The following is a 17,504-nucleotide window of genomic DNA, read 5'->3' on the forward strand; positions in this document are numbered from 1 at the left end:
AATGATTGACTGACTGATTTTACAATGTTTATTGATTGATTCACTATCTAGTATGTCTGACCGACTGATTGAAAATCATATATAACACAATGTCATTTGCCCGATTGACTGATGCGCTGACTAACCAATATGTAGAAGACTGATGACTTTACTGCTTCATTAATTGACTGCTTGATTGACAGACAAACTGATTGAACAGCATGTGTTAGACAGTTTCTACGCACTGATTGACTTAATGATTGACTGATGAACTTGCATATTTATGAACTGATTGACTCATTGACTGATAATGATTGCTTAGCAAACAGTCTGATGACTGATGCATTTACATTAATATATCTGCAATAATTATTTTCCTAATAGCAAGACAAGCATTTGTATCACCTGGGTAAGTCGTCAGCTCATTATTATTGATTAATAAGTTATTAATTACCAACTTTATGACAGATGCACTGGGCTAAGGAAGCCATGGATAAGACCTACCGATTGACGCTAGTCTATAATATATGACCTTAGCCCGCTTATTATATTGGCCAATTTGTAGGAGCTAATCGGGTGCGCCCAGCCGCGTGATTTATCGGCCAAACAATTGATAATCAGCAAAAATGCGAATTCAATGCGATCGTCAATGGCAACGTCATCATATTTCGACTCACTATCAGCAGCAGCAGCAGCAGCGGCAGCGGCAGCAGCGCAGCCGCGCCGTAAGTACGATAAGGCAGGGCCAGGTAAGTAGAGAGAGAACTTATCTCTATGCCTATACCGTAGCACACTATTACGTATAACCAGCTAATGTCAATTTTTCTGTAATACCAATGTGATATATGTGTCAATGCACTTGAAATTTTGTCACTTGTCAATCCCCCTCAACACAAAGAGCCTTCACTCGCGTATCATGCAGCAGGCTAATGATTCCACTGTTCCAAAAAGTACATTGAGAAAAATAAAATGAGGGCAACGATGTTTCGGGTCGAAACCTTCAGACCCACCAGCAGCACACTCCATGCCCTACCCTCAGACAGTGAATTCATTTGTATTCAACTGGATATTTAGTTTTATATTCACGCGCTCCATTTTCGAGCCACCATTGAAACTCTCTCAGCTGTTTGCCCAATGAATATTTCATTTATCTGCCGATAATTTATTCGATATGAAATTCAATTTGAGATCTGCATTTATCCGCTCAGTAAAGAATCTCATGAATTCTAAGCACTTGAACGGTTAAATCTCTAATGCATATTATCTATTGTAAGACTTCGCCATCAGTGAGAAGCCTTATATTGAAAGCGGTTATATAAGCCGTTTCTTATTGTTCCTAAATCAAAGAGAGTCGATTCCATTCTAGTTTTATTATCTATAGATCCCATTTCTCAGCCAATTTATTGAGTGAAAAATTTCTTGTTGTTTTCCACCTTAAAACAGGTGCTTGAAATATATCATATATATATTTATCGATGCTTATAATGATGATGATGATGATGATAACGGTGATAATAATTCGTGAAGTGCTTTATTTGTGACTTTGCAACGATTATTTATTGATTATGGCTGTTATTGATTCTAGCATTCGCGTGTATTGCTTTTCATTTCACTCCCGTCGAGGCAACAGCCACCTCTCCTCACCTTGCCGGCGCAGAGCCACGGCCTGGAATTCGTAAAATTAGTGTTAGATGTTTATGGGCGCTTCATTCAAAACGTTAATTGCTCGATAATTGAATTATCACCAATCATAATTGAAACTAGAAAGCAACACGCGCTCGCGTAATGTCAGAATAAACACACGCTCCCTAAATACCAATAGATATGGCCATAGCAGCCCGTAGCCAATAGCAATAGGAATACGGCCCGAGCAGCAGCTAGTTTGTTGCCTAGCGATCGAGTTTAAGGGGTTTCTATAATTGGGCGCACTTTGATTTTGTCAAATCGCATGTGATCGCGACATGGCAAAAATTGATTCGCACCAACTCAGTTAGCTTATCGCACCAGATATGTGAATGTGTTGTATATATAGATTGTGCTATACATGTAGGTAGTATTTGGATAATATCTCGCATTAAGATCTGTTTGTATGCTAGGAATTTTAATGATCTCTGATTGGAGAGCGTATATAGACAGTTGAGTGTATTAATCACAGTTCCAATAACAGCCTTCAGTTGAGTCTATATAGAGTTGTATATATGGAGTATACTACATCTATATTCTAGTCTACAGTTGAGTATATAACATTGTGGACTGTCTATAGCTATATCTATATAACAGAGTATAAATTATCTATATCTTTGTCTACAGTTGTGTCTATATATCAGAGTATAAATTGTTTATATACTTGCAAAGACTTGACTCTGCTGTAGTAGGTTGTCTGTATCAGCTATATCCAATAATAATAGGATTGCATATATATAAGACGATCTACTTCTATTGTATTACCTTATATACGGCTTTACTTCTATCGTATACGAGTGTTTATATTATACATTTCATTTTGGTATATATTAGTATTAGTCTTATATCATTTATATCGATGCAAATCATGGATTTGTGTTTATATATGGATATGGATAGCAACGCTTTGATATATAGAGAAAGCTCTATTGTTGGAGTTGTTTATCCTAATCTGAATCCATCCGATGATCTCTTAACCAATTTATACATCTGAACATTACAATAATATATAATTTGATTATTTTAATTATTATTATCATTTGTATTTCAAGGCCTGATCAGAACTGTTCCGATGATAATCTGCTTGTACAGTGGCACATAAGTGAGGTTCTACATTCACAACGATTTTATATAGTCTCTTATCTGAGGCAGCTAATCTCATTACTGTATAATTTGTATGAGCTTATCATTATCAACATCATCGTTCGACTTTTCCATTACAAATGTTTGAAGTGTTTTTCTATTATTGTTGTTGTTGATGATTTGTTGTCCAAAACATTGACTCATTCGATTCACAGTCGTTCTTCCATTGATTATGCAAATACATTAGCATATATATATGTGTATGTATATATTTGTATATGTAGCTATATATTTGCCTGTCAGGTTTTCTTTCTTTTTTTTTTTTTAGCGCAAAACATCAAAAGTCAAACAAAAATCGGTTCGTTCGTTAATCGCTGAGCCGCAAATGCTCTAAATCAGCTTTAGATTTATATTTATTGACCAACAACAAACACGCACCGAACACCCCTTCCTTGTCCTAGCTGTTCAAAAGGGTGCGACTTTGTAGTGTCTCTGTGTGTGTGTGTGTGCACAACTACTACTATATTTTTTATTATTTGTAAACATTTGTGCAATATTTTCCAATCCAATTTACAGCTAGTCGCTGTGAGCACTTGCGTGAAATTAACGTGATATTTGGATGTTCGCTTGCAGCACAGCTCAAATCGATAAAAAAAAGCGAGCTATATACATATATAACTTATAACTTATGTATATACATACATATACTTATATATATACATATATTTCGAGTTATTTGACGGCATCGGCATTATACCTAAACTGAATATATAGTATAAACTATAAATTTCAATTTTGGTATGGGGTATTTGCCGGTCAGGCAAGTTTTCTGGCAAATTGGTAGATTTAGCAGCTCACATAAATCACAATATAATACATACATACCTATATACTAAATATGAGTTTTGCTAAATATTTTAAACAAAGCATTTATATAAAGCAAACCTTATATATTATATATGTATAACTGATGTGTATGTATATATATGATTATTGACGATCTATATATGTTCCCATAACAGGGTCTGCTGCTGGAGGTCTATAGTTCCATCTAGATCCCATTACATATACAATATTACAATACTATGTAAGGGGATCCAGATGGAATTATCGATCTCAAGAAGCTGAGTTTGCTATGGATCACAGTGAAATAGTTGAAAATATAGATAGACCGTCAATAATAATATAAATTTTGAGCTTTTCTTAACATTTGATTGATTATTATTTTGTCCATCGTATCGTACCTTTTAGGTTAAGTTTTGTTTCTGCGAACTTTCAATTTGAAGGCTAAGCTAACGCTCATCTATCAAAGCTATTTGATTTGTTAGGCCCTAAAATGTGCATCTAACAGATTTAATAAAATACACGCACATATATAGATCAATATATAAGATTGTTATCTTAAATATAGGATATTATAAATAAATAATGTACATAATTTGAATATAGTAATATCGTAGATTTAGAATATAGATATCTTTATCATGGATATCTGTTATTGTAGATATCTTACATCTTAGACATCTAATATCGTAGATATCTCAAAATGTAGACATCTAATAACTTAGATGTCTATCGTAGATATTGAATGTAGTAATATCGTATATAATAATATAATAGAAATCTTGTATCGTAGATCTAGAATGCAGATTTAGAGCATAGATATCTAAAATATCGTAGATATCTTTATCATGGATATCTATTATCTAACATCTTGGACATCTAATATCGTAGATATCTCAAATCGTAGATATCTAGGATGTCGTATATCGTATATATTGATAGATAATTAAGTTTAGTATATTACAGTTGAATTACGCTAAAGTTGTATTATCGTAGATGAATATCGTAAATTTTAGATCAGATATCAGATGTGGTAATTAAATATCCATATCTTATATATCGAATATCGTAACTAAACATCGTATATCGAGCTTAAATATAATTGGATTGCATTCCTTATTCTATTTATATAAATATATTTTGGAATTAGAATACTTATCAAGTGCCCGCGTCTGACAGGTCAGTTAACGTTGGGTCAAAGTTCAGTTACGCGCACGAGCAAGCGTCGTGCCTGACGGAATGTAAAGCGCTCTCTCTCTCTATATATTTTATTTATTTTTTCTAATTATTGGCTTGTGTCTCCGTTCAAGATATGAGCATTTGTCGTTCGCGTCGCAGACACTTTGATAATTGCGTGACAATTGTCGTTATCAATTTATTTATTTATTTTTATATTTGTTTTTATTTGGAATTTTTTTTTCGTTTTTTTTTTCTTTTTTTTTTTTTTTTTTTTTTTTGGCATGATGACGTCGCCAGCTATTTTAAGTCTGGGTGTGAGGAAGAGCTACAGACGGAAAAATGACGTCGTCAGCTCAACTCGACTCGTCTTGTCTCGACCCGATTCGTTTCGGCTCGGAAGTTTTAGGTGCTTTCCTCCTAGATGTTGCCGCTGTCGTCTGGTGACCGTCGTAAATCAAGCTTCAATGAACCACAGACATTTGGCTGTTCGTGTCCTCGACGTCGTTGTCGTCGCCATTGCCATCGCCGTGGTCGTCATCGTCATCGTCATTGTCATTGCCATTGCTTTTGTTTTTGTTCTATTGATTTCCCATTAACTTTTGCGTGACATATTTTGTGCTGTTTTTTTCTTTTTTCTATTTTGTTTTTTTCTTTTAACTTGCGATGGTTTCCGTTTTTGTTGTTTTTATTATTTTATTTTAATTTTAGAGAGCGCTTCGTTCCGAGTAAAAGCAGTAAAGCTGGCACACCTAGTGTCGCCCTCTGCTCCACTCTGGCCTTTGCTCCAATGTGTGGAATTTAATTTTCTGACGTATTCCATCATTCAAAACTCTGCTACCATGCGTAATTGGGGATGGATGCAAGCGTCCATTCTCTTCTCGAACTTGCGGTTCACTGAAGTTGCGCTAGCAACAGTAATTGTAACATATTTTTGTTGGTATTTATCAAGTGGAAAACTAAATTCTTCATTCAGCAGTGTGAAATACTAGTTTATTAATGCAGAGACCTCTTGTTGAGAATGACCGACTAGGGGATACCCTCAATCTTTGCATATGTGAAGTAGAGGGCTCTCCTTGAGAATGCTAGGGGATACCCTAAATTGTTGCATATGTGAACAAGAGTGCTTTAGTTGGGAGTATTCGACTAGGAGATACTCTGAATCTTTGCATATGTAAACGAGTCAGAATTCTTCAGTTAAGAATGCTCTACTAGCGGGGGTATACGACTAGGAGATACCCTGAATCGTTGCATATGTAAACAAGGCAAAGTCCTCTTGTTGAGAATGACCGACTAGAGGATACCCTCAATCTTTGCATATGTGAAGTAGAGGGCTCTCCTTGAGAATGCTCGACTAGGAGATACCCCAAATTGTTGCATATGTGAACAAGGGTGGTTTAGTTGAGAGTATTCGACTAGGAGATACTCTGAATCTTTGCATCTGTAAACGATTCAGAATTCTCCAGTTAAGAATGCTCGACTAGCGGGGGTATACGACTAGGAGATACAAGGAATCGTTGCATATATAAACAAGTCAGTCCACTAGTTGAAAATTCCCTAAATCTTTGCATATGTGAAGTAGAGTGCTCTCCTTGAGAATGCTGGACTAAGAGATACCCTAAATTGTTGCATATATGAACAAGAGTGGTTTAGTTGGGAGTATTCGACTAGGAGATACCCTGAATCTTTGCAGATGCAAACAAGTCAGTCCACTAGTTGAGAATGACCGACTAGGAGATACCCTAAATCTTTGCATATGAGACGTAGAGGGCTCTCCTTGAGAATGCTCGACTAGGAGATACCCTAAATTGTTGCATATGTGAACAAGAGTGCTTTAGTTGGGAGTATTCGAATAGGAGATACCCTGAATCTTTGCATATGTAAACAAGGCAAAGTCCTCTTGTTGAGAATGACCCTAAATCTTTGCATATGTGAAGTAGAGTGCTCTCCTTGAGAATGCTCGACTAAGAGATACCCTAAATTGTTGCATATATGAACAAGAGTGGTTTAGTTGGGAGTATTCGACTAGGAGATACCCTGAATCTTTGCAGATGCAAACAAGTCAGTCCACTAGTTGAGAATGACCGACTAGGAGATACCCTAAATCTTTGCATATGAGACGTAGAGGGCTCTCCTTGAGAATGCTCGACTAGGAGATACCCTAAATTGTTGCATATGTGAACAAGAGTGCTTTAGTTGGGAGTATTCGAATAGGAGATACCCTGAATCTTTGCATATGTAAACAAGGCAAAGTCCTCTTGTTGAGAATGACCCTAAATCTTTGCACATGTGAAGTAGAGTGCTCTCCTTGAGAATGCTCGACTAAGAGATACCCTAAATTGTTGCATATATGAACAAGAGTGGTTTAGTTGGGAGTATTCGACTAGGAGATACCCTGAATCTTTGCATATGTAAACAAGTCAGTCCACTAGTTGAGAATGACCGACTAGGAGATACCCTTAATTGTTTCATATGTGAACAAGAGTGTTCTCCTTGAAAATGCCCGATTAAGAGACACCCTAAATCGTTGCGTATATGAACAAAGGTCGTCTAGTTGGGAGTATTCGACTAGGAGATACTCTCAATCTTTGCATATGTGAGCTAGTTTGGGTGCTTCAGACATGCCACAACACCATTATATCCTGTGAATGCATTTTGAATGGAACGTTTCATGTGTTCCATTCAAAATAGGCTTACGAAACTTTGACTGTGAATCTTTAAGTAATAAATGTATGTATGTATATATAATTTTACTATGGCTTTATACAATACAAATTATACTTGAGCATATGTGATAACTCCACTAACATATCGGATTAAGCAAAACATCTAGAGTTTATTAGCTTTTTGCAAATAGACTCCTAGATTTATTGCTACTATCTAAACTGCAGATTTATGCATGTACATATGTTTAATGCAATTGTATATCTTCTTAGCTATAGCTGAGCTCTGGCTAAGTTCAATGGCATTTTGTACAGTTCAATTATTAATGTTTCGTCGACTCTCTCATAATTAAAAGCAAATTTACGCTTTGTGTAATTTTACGAGTTTGTTAACAAAATCGCCTTCAACTTGAGAGCAGCCCCTGCCCCATATATATATATATATATATATATATATATATATGTATATATGTATAATCTATATTGTTTCTCATTTGTGGCTCATATTCATTTGCGTTAATTGAAAAATGCGTTTTGTTTAATGGGCAATGGCTTGGGGAACGAACTGGTTGTTATAGCCTTAGATAGGGATAACAGGGGGAGCAAAAGAGAGAGGGGTGAGGAGAGAGAGAGAGAGAGAGGCGGGAGGGTTGTGTGTCTCAAAGATCGATGTTAAATAAATTTGAATTGAATTTATTGCGTCTGTGTGTGTGCACGCGCTTATGTGTGTGTGTGTGTGTGTGTGTGTGTGTTGGCAATTGAAGCAATTAACTGTGAAGTACATTTCACTATGTGGACACACAGCAGCAGTCACTGTGAATGTGACTTGTGACTGGGTCTGCTTTCCACTGTCAAACATTTCAATTAAAATGTCGAGCAGATATACGGACAGACGTACACATACATATATGCACACAATTATATATGTATAACGAACTGAACTCTCGAAATGAATTGAACGCTTGAGCGGATGAAGCATTGAAGGCTGGACAGCAGCGTAGCGGGTGTTTGGCCGGCCGGACTGGCGGCTCACTCGCGCTTCGCATGATCGCAATCATGTGATTTATCCAAAGACATATATATATATATACCTCTCTCTCTATATATATATATATAATTACACACAGCAGCTAGAAACAATTGTCAGTGAACGCTGTTGAACTGCAAACAAGTTTTTTTTTTGGGGCAACAAACAGCAACAGCAGCAGCAGTTGCAGCAGGAAACAACAAAACACAAGTTGCAATAAAGTCACGTGATCAGCAGGAGCAGCAGCAGCAACAGCAGCAGCAGCATCAGCTGCACGTTCATTGCTGTAACTAGCTGTTGTTGTTGTTGCTGCAACTAAAACCTGATTGGCAACAGTTGTCGTCACGGCCAGCAGCGAGCATTGTTCATCGCTGACATTGAATGCAGGCAGCTCTCAATGCAGTTCGCTGGCAGCCGCGAACGCTTTTCCGGAGCCATTTAAGCCGTAGACTGCTTTCTGTGCACGTGCTGCCCGTTGTGGCCCATCGTCCGTCCGCACCGTTGCCTCGTCTTCGGTTTATTGAACGTCTGCTTCGTGATTCTGGTATTAGCATCAATTTCATATCAAATAGCCAAAACAAATTATGACCATTTGCAGTTGGCCATGTCTTCTAAACAATTAGCGCAAGTCTTGCAGCGATCTTCTACTTTTTTTTCGCATTTACCTGCCAATATCCATTTGATTAGTTTACTTCAAACTTTGTTTGCTCAGCTTATTTAAGCTAGTTACCTAAAGTAAATTTACTAAGTCTACTTCTTAAAACTGAAACAAACCCTTGCAAAACTTCGCCAATGCAGGGTATTTTTTAGCAGTGCAGAATTTTGTTTAGTTCGTTTATTGTTTATTATTTGTTTGTTTTGGCATTTTTTGTTTGTTTGTTTTTTGTATCTAACTCTTTAATTACTATTGCTTTTTTATGTTTATGCTAAAAGTTTATAGCAACGCGCCGAAATTATCATATCAATTAACTTTGTCCAATATAAAAATTAAAAATTACACATTTTTCTAGACTATTTTTGATACCCATTGCACATGGGTATTTTGGGTGGATTGGCTGAGTGAAAATGTTAGACGATACATGGCGAGGTCTAAGAAGCTGGGGGGAAGACAATGAGCTGATTCTATATAGTCTTCTGCTAGCCATGCGATCTTACAGACATGAAAATATAATCTATATATACAGTAGAATCCGATTATAGCAACACTCAAGGGACCGTCGTTAGACCCGGAAGGCGCTATAACCGTATAAGTCTAAGTTTCGTCGCTATAACCGTACATACGCTATAAGCGGAGTTGTTATAACCGGATTCTACTACATTCTACATTCCCATATACCACACGCAGTACGAACTGACTATATATTGCTTCGCTAACTCAATCCATTTGATTTAGTTTGTAGATAGCAAATTTTTATACCCTGAACCCATTGAAAATGGGAAATCAGGGTATAATGGTTTTGTTGAAATGTATGTAACAGGGAGAAGGAGGCGTGGCAGACCCCACAAAGTATATATATTCTTGATCAGGGTGACGAGCTGAGTTGATTTGGCCCTGTCCGTCTGTCTGTCCGTCTGTCCGTCTGTCCGTCTGTCCGTCCGTCCGTCTGTCCGTCTGTCCGTCTGTCCGTATGTATGAACGCGTCGATTTCAGAAGATATAAGAGCTAGAGACTTCAAATTTCTTTTAAAATGTCCGTAATTACAGCGCGCATATCAAGTTTATCATTAAAAATCGATAACTCATCCCGATCTTTTTTTATCGATAAAAAACCTTATCGAAAACCAGTTATAAAATTATATCTTCTACACCTTTATTGCTAGAGTCTCCACATTTTTAATGTATGCTTATATGCAATTTATACAATTTCGGTTTTTGTTAACATTTACCCCCCACCCTTAAATTCACCCCCTCACCCTCACTTTTGTAAAAAGCGTATTTCAAATACTAGAGACTTGTGCTTTGGCAATTACATGCATATTCATGTTACAATCATAATCTGAAAGTTTCATGAAGATCGTACGTCCATAAAAAAAGTTATTAAGCAGTTAAGTTCTCATAGTAAGCGCACAGTGCAGCCCATGCGTGTTTATGCGTGGGTGCTTGTGTGTGTATGTGTTTGTGTATGTGTGTGTATGTGTGTGTGTGTATGCGTTTGTGTGAGTATGCGTGTGTGTTTGTGTATGTGTGTCTGTATGCGTGTGTGTGTATGTGTGCCTGTGTGTGCGTACGTGCCTGTCTGTGTGTGTGTGTGCGTGTTTCTTGTGTAAGCTAAGAGTCGCGAAAAATTATTGAAATATCTATTGCTCCAAGGGTTCAGGGGATCTCGTAGTCGAGCAGTCTCGACTAGAGCTTTCTTACTTGTTTTATTTTAGTTTCGCTTTCCAGTCGGGGTATATCACAGTCGTGCATTCGCTAAAGATTTCTCACTAGCCGTTGAGTTCGTTTCGTATCAAACTTAGTCATATATAATTATAGCTTTGAGCAATTAGATATATTTGTGTGTAAATGAGACTTCAACTCATTTACACAAAGTAATTGCGGCGAAAAGTTAGTCCAATGCTCAGCTCTTAATTATATAATTATGACAGATCTGGTAACTGTGCCATGAATTCAATTCAATTACGGAAGTCTTTATAGTTGGGTGAATGTGCTTAGAAGGGAATATGACTTCTGTATATCTACATATATTTATTGAATGCAGTTTCTTTTTCCATTAATTCTGAGCTCAATGGAAATTGAAGTATTTTGTTTAAGTTGTGAAGACATGTTTGACTTGATGGAGCATACATTATTCACATTATTATTGATAAGGCGCGTTCTAGTGCTCTTCAAGATGTTCATATCATATATATATATATATATATATATATATACTCAGCTCAATTTTGGTTTCAAACATTTTCGATAAAATCGAGTTGAGTTATCGAAAGTTTTTAAATCTAAGCAATAACCTTTATGGATGAATTTTGCTCAAGTTGGTATATTTTATATATACATACATATTTAGTGTATTCTATATTTTTTATTACTCTGATGAAAATATCTTGATTCACTATATTTCTGGGAACTTATCGCAAATACTTTGCCTGTTTATCGAGCTCTCGAACAGCACTAAGCATTGACAGATTATCTTATTTGCTGTGGGATTTGAGTTCAATGCACACTAAAAGTTCAGTTTCTTCCTCTTCTGCATTCACTCTGCATGACAAATTGGAGCGCTGAATATTCACAAGATATTCCTGCGTATGTACAGCCGAAATTCATTAGTAATGCAAATCTCATTAAATTTCGATCATAAACAAGAAATTAAATATCATATGTCTGATGTATATGTATATTTATCTGATATACATATATTGTATATATAAACTATTTTTATGGATTACGCTGCCATAATTAGCATTATAATAAATGAGATATATCGTTCTTGGGCCATTGTTTGTTTTCGCTGTGACTTCATCATCGAGAGCAGCAAATTGAAACCGGCTTTTGGGGACAAAAAAGGTCTATAAATAATATGCTGCTATATAAGTATATATAGATATGTATATTGATATATGTATATATATGCGATATACGAAACTTATTTGCCAATATTTGATTAAATTGGCGCTTTCGTATACGATATTCAGTCTAGTCTTGCGCTTGGCTATACCCATCGGTCTTTTCTGAGAACCTTAGCGACAACGTGCCGAGGTGTTAATCGCCCCACTGTCGATAAGAAAACGAAAAATACAAAAAAGAATACAAAAATCAAGTGAAAACAACACACAAAAGCAAACAACTGAGAGAATATAGCAATTGGGCATCACCGACTGCATAATACGCGTTCGCGAATTGTTATTGTAAAACTCAAGAAGCGAGTCTCTACCATACAATTTTTGAGTTCTACTTTGGGATGATATATTGGTAAACACCAATATGAATAGAACAATTTACTTGCAATCCATTATGGATGTCAAAAGTAGGATAGTCGTTAAATTATGATTTATATTAGCTGTCAAACTCTTCAATAGATTTTTCCTATATTTATAGACGTCTGTATATAAGACACAGACAATCTTTAGTGAAGATTTACTACACCAGTGTCTACTATAACGTAGCTCTCAAGTTATATTTTGTTTCGCCCCTACTATATCTGGTATAACTGAAAGATTATTATTTTAGGTGCTGGAATTTTGACAAACGAAACCCAAAAATATCTATCTAGCTATATGCACATCTATAAGGAGGGGAAGATGTGTAATGCGAAGAGAACCTTGGCTTTGAAACAACCTATCATATCCGTTGGTCGTGAATGTATCTATATAGATATTTTTGGCATTCGGTTGTCAACTTTCTAGCACCTTAAGTAAACAAAACTTTCAATTTATACCAGACATAGAGTAAGGGCGAAACAAATCAGCTGGGACTAACGTTTTACTAGACACCACTATCGGTACTCCAAAAAATATATACTCACACTAGTCTCCCTAGCTGAAAGTAGTTGGCGTTTATACGTATGTATACGAAGACGTATATACTCCTATCAGTTATCATGAGGCGAGCATACAAATGAAAACTGAAAGCAAAGCACAAGAAAAAAACAACCCAAATCAATGACGATATTTGTTATATCGCTTGGATTTCGCTAAATTGATGCAACGACATAAAAACCGGGCACTACTTCGTCTGCTTCGTCTTCTTCCTCCTTCTAGTCATTGTAGTAGTGGGAAGGGAGCGCTTTGGCTGATTCGCATATTATCACAAATAGTAACAGCAGCTAGCAAATTGTCAACAGCAGAGCTTCAATTTGAGTATTGACACTGAGAATCGACAAAGGCAAATGCAAACGGAACAGTCAAACAACCCCGCATCGATATAATTTATGGGTAAACACTGTTGCACACACCCACACACACACGCACATATATACACACAGATATATATGACAACTATCTCTATAGACGAGTGGAAGAAAGTTCCGACTTTGTGGGCGTTTTGCGTTGTGAGGTGCAAAAAACAAAAAAACCGACAACAGCTATATGTGTACAAAGTCCACGCAGAGATTGCTCAATATCAATTTGCATGCTCGCTCAGCAGAGGCGAGCAGAGCATATAGGCCTTTATTATGCCGCCTCTCTTCTTATATAAGAAACTCTTTGCTATATCTTTTTGGAGTCAAGAGATATAAAAATTCATCAGAATAACCCTAGATTAGCTAGAGCGATTTCCATAATTCTACAAATATAGGCATATAAACTATATACCTTACGCGTTAACTATATGTTTGGGAACAAGCATTATTCCGTTGTTTGTGGATTGTACTCTTTCTTCACAATGTTCAAGTCATTGCTCTGTAAGATATATCACAATGAAATATTATAAAACTCAATATTCTTGCTTTGACGTTTATTTATATCATTCTTGGCACTGTCTATCGAATCGAATTTGTTTTGTCTGGAAATCGAATTTGTTTTGTATTTTGTTAGAGCCAAAATCGAATTGTATATCTAGTGCTGATTATATGAAAATCAACGCGATTAGCTTGGTTCCGGCTGAATGCGGCAATTATACGATGAGCTCACACACAAATGTGGATTTAGCTATATATATATTACTAGCTAATACTACAATCTCTGTTGTTTAGCTTGCAGAGAAATGATGCAATGCAATTTCGTATTAATTCAAAACTTATTTTGAGTTTGAATCCCAATTTAATCAAAATTAAAAATGAAAAAAAAAAAAAAAAAATCGTTGTCTCGGCACGTATTTGTAGGTTTATTATCTCTACTTTTATATCTTTTTTTTTTTTTTTTTTTTTTTTGGGCTTTATAAATTTATTAATTAAGGTGCGACGCTGTGATTCTATTAATATGAGGATTAAAAAAGGCTTATCGACATTTTCAAGTGTGAAATTGATACATAAAATATATCTATATGAAATCCAACTATATATGTGATTAGATATATATTATAAAATATATCTATATAAAATATACCCTTAGATCCAAATATATATTTGTTTAGATATAATTATAAATAATTGCTCTTTCAATATACTTTATTTCGTTATTTTCTTATAGAGTTAAGCAGGCTTAGGTAAATAATAACTAGGTAATGATAAAATATTAAACAGTTATATATATATATTTCGTTTTTAATTTTAAAACTTTCCAGTTATAGATAGATCATACTTTAGATAGTAAGAATGCAGTATTATCTGTAGTACTATAAGTAGGGGATACTTTAGAAATAGATAGCACTCTAGTACTCCTATTAGAAATTTAATAGTACATAGTATTTCAATTGCTGGATAGTATTTTAGTAGTAGATACATAGTCTTTAGTAGCAAACACTACTATGGTATTTCTAGTATATTGAAGATAATTTAGTAGTAGGTGCTACTTTTAGATACTCGTAAATATTTATTTGACAAACCTAATAATATATTTTTTTTCCTAATTTATTTTCAGCTGAGATAACTCTGTTTTCGGTTTATACCCTGAACCCATTGAAAATGGGAAATCAGGGTATAATGGTTTTGTTGAAATGTATGTAAAAAGCAGAAGGAGGCGTGGCAGACCCCATAAAGCATATATATTCTTGATCAGGGCGGCGAGCTGAGTCGATTTGGCCCTGTCCGTCTGACTGTCCGTCCGTCTGTCTGTATGTTTGGACGCGTCGATCTCAGAAGATATAAGAGCTAGGGACTTGAAATTTTTTTTCCTAGGTCCGTGTATACCACGCACATATCGAGTTTTGCGGATAACTTGCCCGATTATTTTGTTATCGATGAAAAACATTATCGAAAATCAGTTTTAAAATTATATTTCCTACAAGTTAGAGTCCCCAAATTTTTCATGTATACTTATATGCTTATATTTTATACAATTTTGGTTTTTTCGAAATTTACCCCCACCCCTAATTCACCCCCTCACCTTAAAATTTGTAAAAGGCGTATTTCCAATACTAGGGACTTGTGCTTTGACAAATACCTGCATATCTATGCTATATTTATATTTTCAAAGTGTCATGAAGATAGTCCATCCACAAGAAAAGTTATTAAACAATTAAGTTCCCATAGTAAGCCGCCACTGCAGCCAATGCATGTTTATGCGTGCGTGTGCATGTGCCAACAATTATTGAAATATCAGTTACTCGAAGAGTTCAGGGTATCTCGTAGTCGGGCAGTCTCGACTAGACCTTTATTACTGGTTTTTATTTCACGTATTCTTATTTAAAGAGAGTTCCATGAAAAAAATGTAAGTTTTCAAAAAATACAAGAATGTTCTTTTCTATATGTCAGATGAGGTCAGTGTATTCAGGCTTCGATACTATTTTATTCATTTTTTATTATCAATGCAAACAAGAGTTTTTAATAAGAATTCTATTTTTTATCTTCGGACCCAGCCATGTGCGCAGGGCCATAAACGCAGCTCACGTGATAAGATCCATAAGCGAATAGCGCTCAAATTAGATTCGCACACTATTTGGCAATAACTTAATGAGATGATTAAATTTTCTATTCTCGAATAACACTATAAGGAGAGATATAAAAAGAGAGAGAGAGACGCAGAGCGAGAGAGAGAGCTACTATTTAGATTTCCTAATCGAGCCTCTGGCTCTGTGAGCCTCATTTCACAGCTGATTCAATTATTCTATAAGCATCCATTCAAAAGAGCTAATTTGCCTCGCCAATGATTAAATTAGCGATTAAACGTGTTGCGAAAGATAACGGAAAGCAAACAGATTAACCAGCCAGCCACTGGGGCTTGGTCATATAATCGACTGATTTGCGTTATCAAAAACTAAGCAATCTATACGTTAACAATGATTATGAGGGCGATGGCAATGATGATCTAAATGCTTTGGTTTGCTTTTTGTTTTGTTTACCGAGAAGTTATTGAGAGTCGGAACTCTGGGTATATTATGCTTTATCCCGACAAAGAGCTTTCTCTATCCAGTAATCTCAGTCAGTATATACATCTATACATTCTTGTATATCTTAAATTTTCTGAATAAATCCTACACCATTTGCTTATCATAGTTTTCATATTATAATCGATAATTATCAAGTTCTTCAGTAAACTCCATACAAATCCATTCCAAGAAACAAATGATCGAAATAGCAGCTTGGTTTAAGGGTATTCCCCAGTCGCTCCCTCCCCACTGGACCACTTTTACTTGTTTGTTTTCGTATTACGCCCATAAAACTGCATTATTGCATTATTGATACGTGTTTTTTCCCCTTTAGTTGGAAACGAGGCTAGAATTTGACATCAATTAAGTTTTACGAGGGTGTTTCAATTTTTAATTTGCGCATTAAAATGTCAAAGTATGCCCAAAACTCTGAAGTGTTTCTGTGTGTGCTTAATCGCTTTGTGGGAATTGTCGTGTGACCAAAACAGAAAATTTTTATGCCAATATTTGGGCATTTCAAGAGTTGATAATCTTATCAAAGTTTGATTTTTATTACTATTGTATATTTGTTTTATGGGTTACTAGGCAATTAGCTACGAACTAAAGCAGCCAAAGTGATTCGTATTATTAGAGGTTTTGAATCTAAAACTTGCCAAGATACTTGACTTGCTGAACTTTGACTTTGTTGTAGAACTATTCTCTCTCCCAACAATAAAAAAAAATTATTGAACTTTATTATCAAGTTAAATTTAGCGACTTCAACTTTGTAGCATTAGATTATATAGTGAAAATTATTTAATTATCTAGATATCATTTTTTTTTTTTTTTTTTTTTTTTGTGAGATCAAGAGATGTTTGGATTGGTCTTGTGGGCTTCACAGCGCTGCTCTCCTTAACGTGTCTTTTAATACATATCGTTACGAAAGCTGCCCTGCGAAATTCATGGGGCTACATAAGCAATGAGTTTTATCTACATACAAATCTATATATTGTATAACAAAAATCACTTCTTTATGTAGTAGAAAATTTGTATAGTGCCTGCCAGCAAAGGAAATTTTTAGTCTATGGGTTCTGCACGGTGGCTCTTTTAAAAGTTTTTTATATATATTGTTAAAATAGCCGTCTTGCAAAACTCAAGGGCTAAATAAG

The 17,504-nt window shown here is 35.5% G+C and overlaps 1 protein-coding gene and 1 long non-coding RNA gene across 5 annotated transcripts in view; one reads left to right on the top strand and one right to left on the bottom strand.

Moving 5' to 3' along the window:
* The window catches only part of LOC108620072 (uncharacterized), a 28,048-nt gene that overhangs the window by 5,332 nt on the left and 5,212 nt on the right, over window positions 1–17,504 (bottom strand). The window lies entirely within an intron of this gene.
* On the top strand, window positions 342–16,288 carry LOC149267825 (uncharacterized). The gene is made up of 3 exons (XR_016270993.1): window positions 342–388; window positions 448–728; window positions 14,910–16,288. It is a non-coding gene; the product is annotated as an uncharacterized LOC149267825 (long non-coding RNA).

Source organism: Drosophila arizonae, chromosome X (genome assembly GCF_054131065.1).
Source record: "Drosophila arizonae isolate 15081-1271.41 chromosome X, UAZ_ARI_1.0, whole genome shotgun sequence".
In the NCBI taxonomy this organism is placed as follows: Eukaryota; Metazoa; Arthropoda; class Insecta; order Diptera; family Drosophilidae; genus Drosophila; species Drosophila arizonae.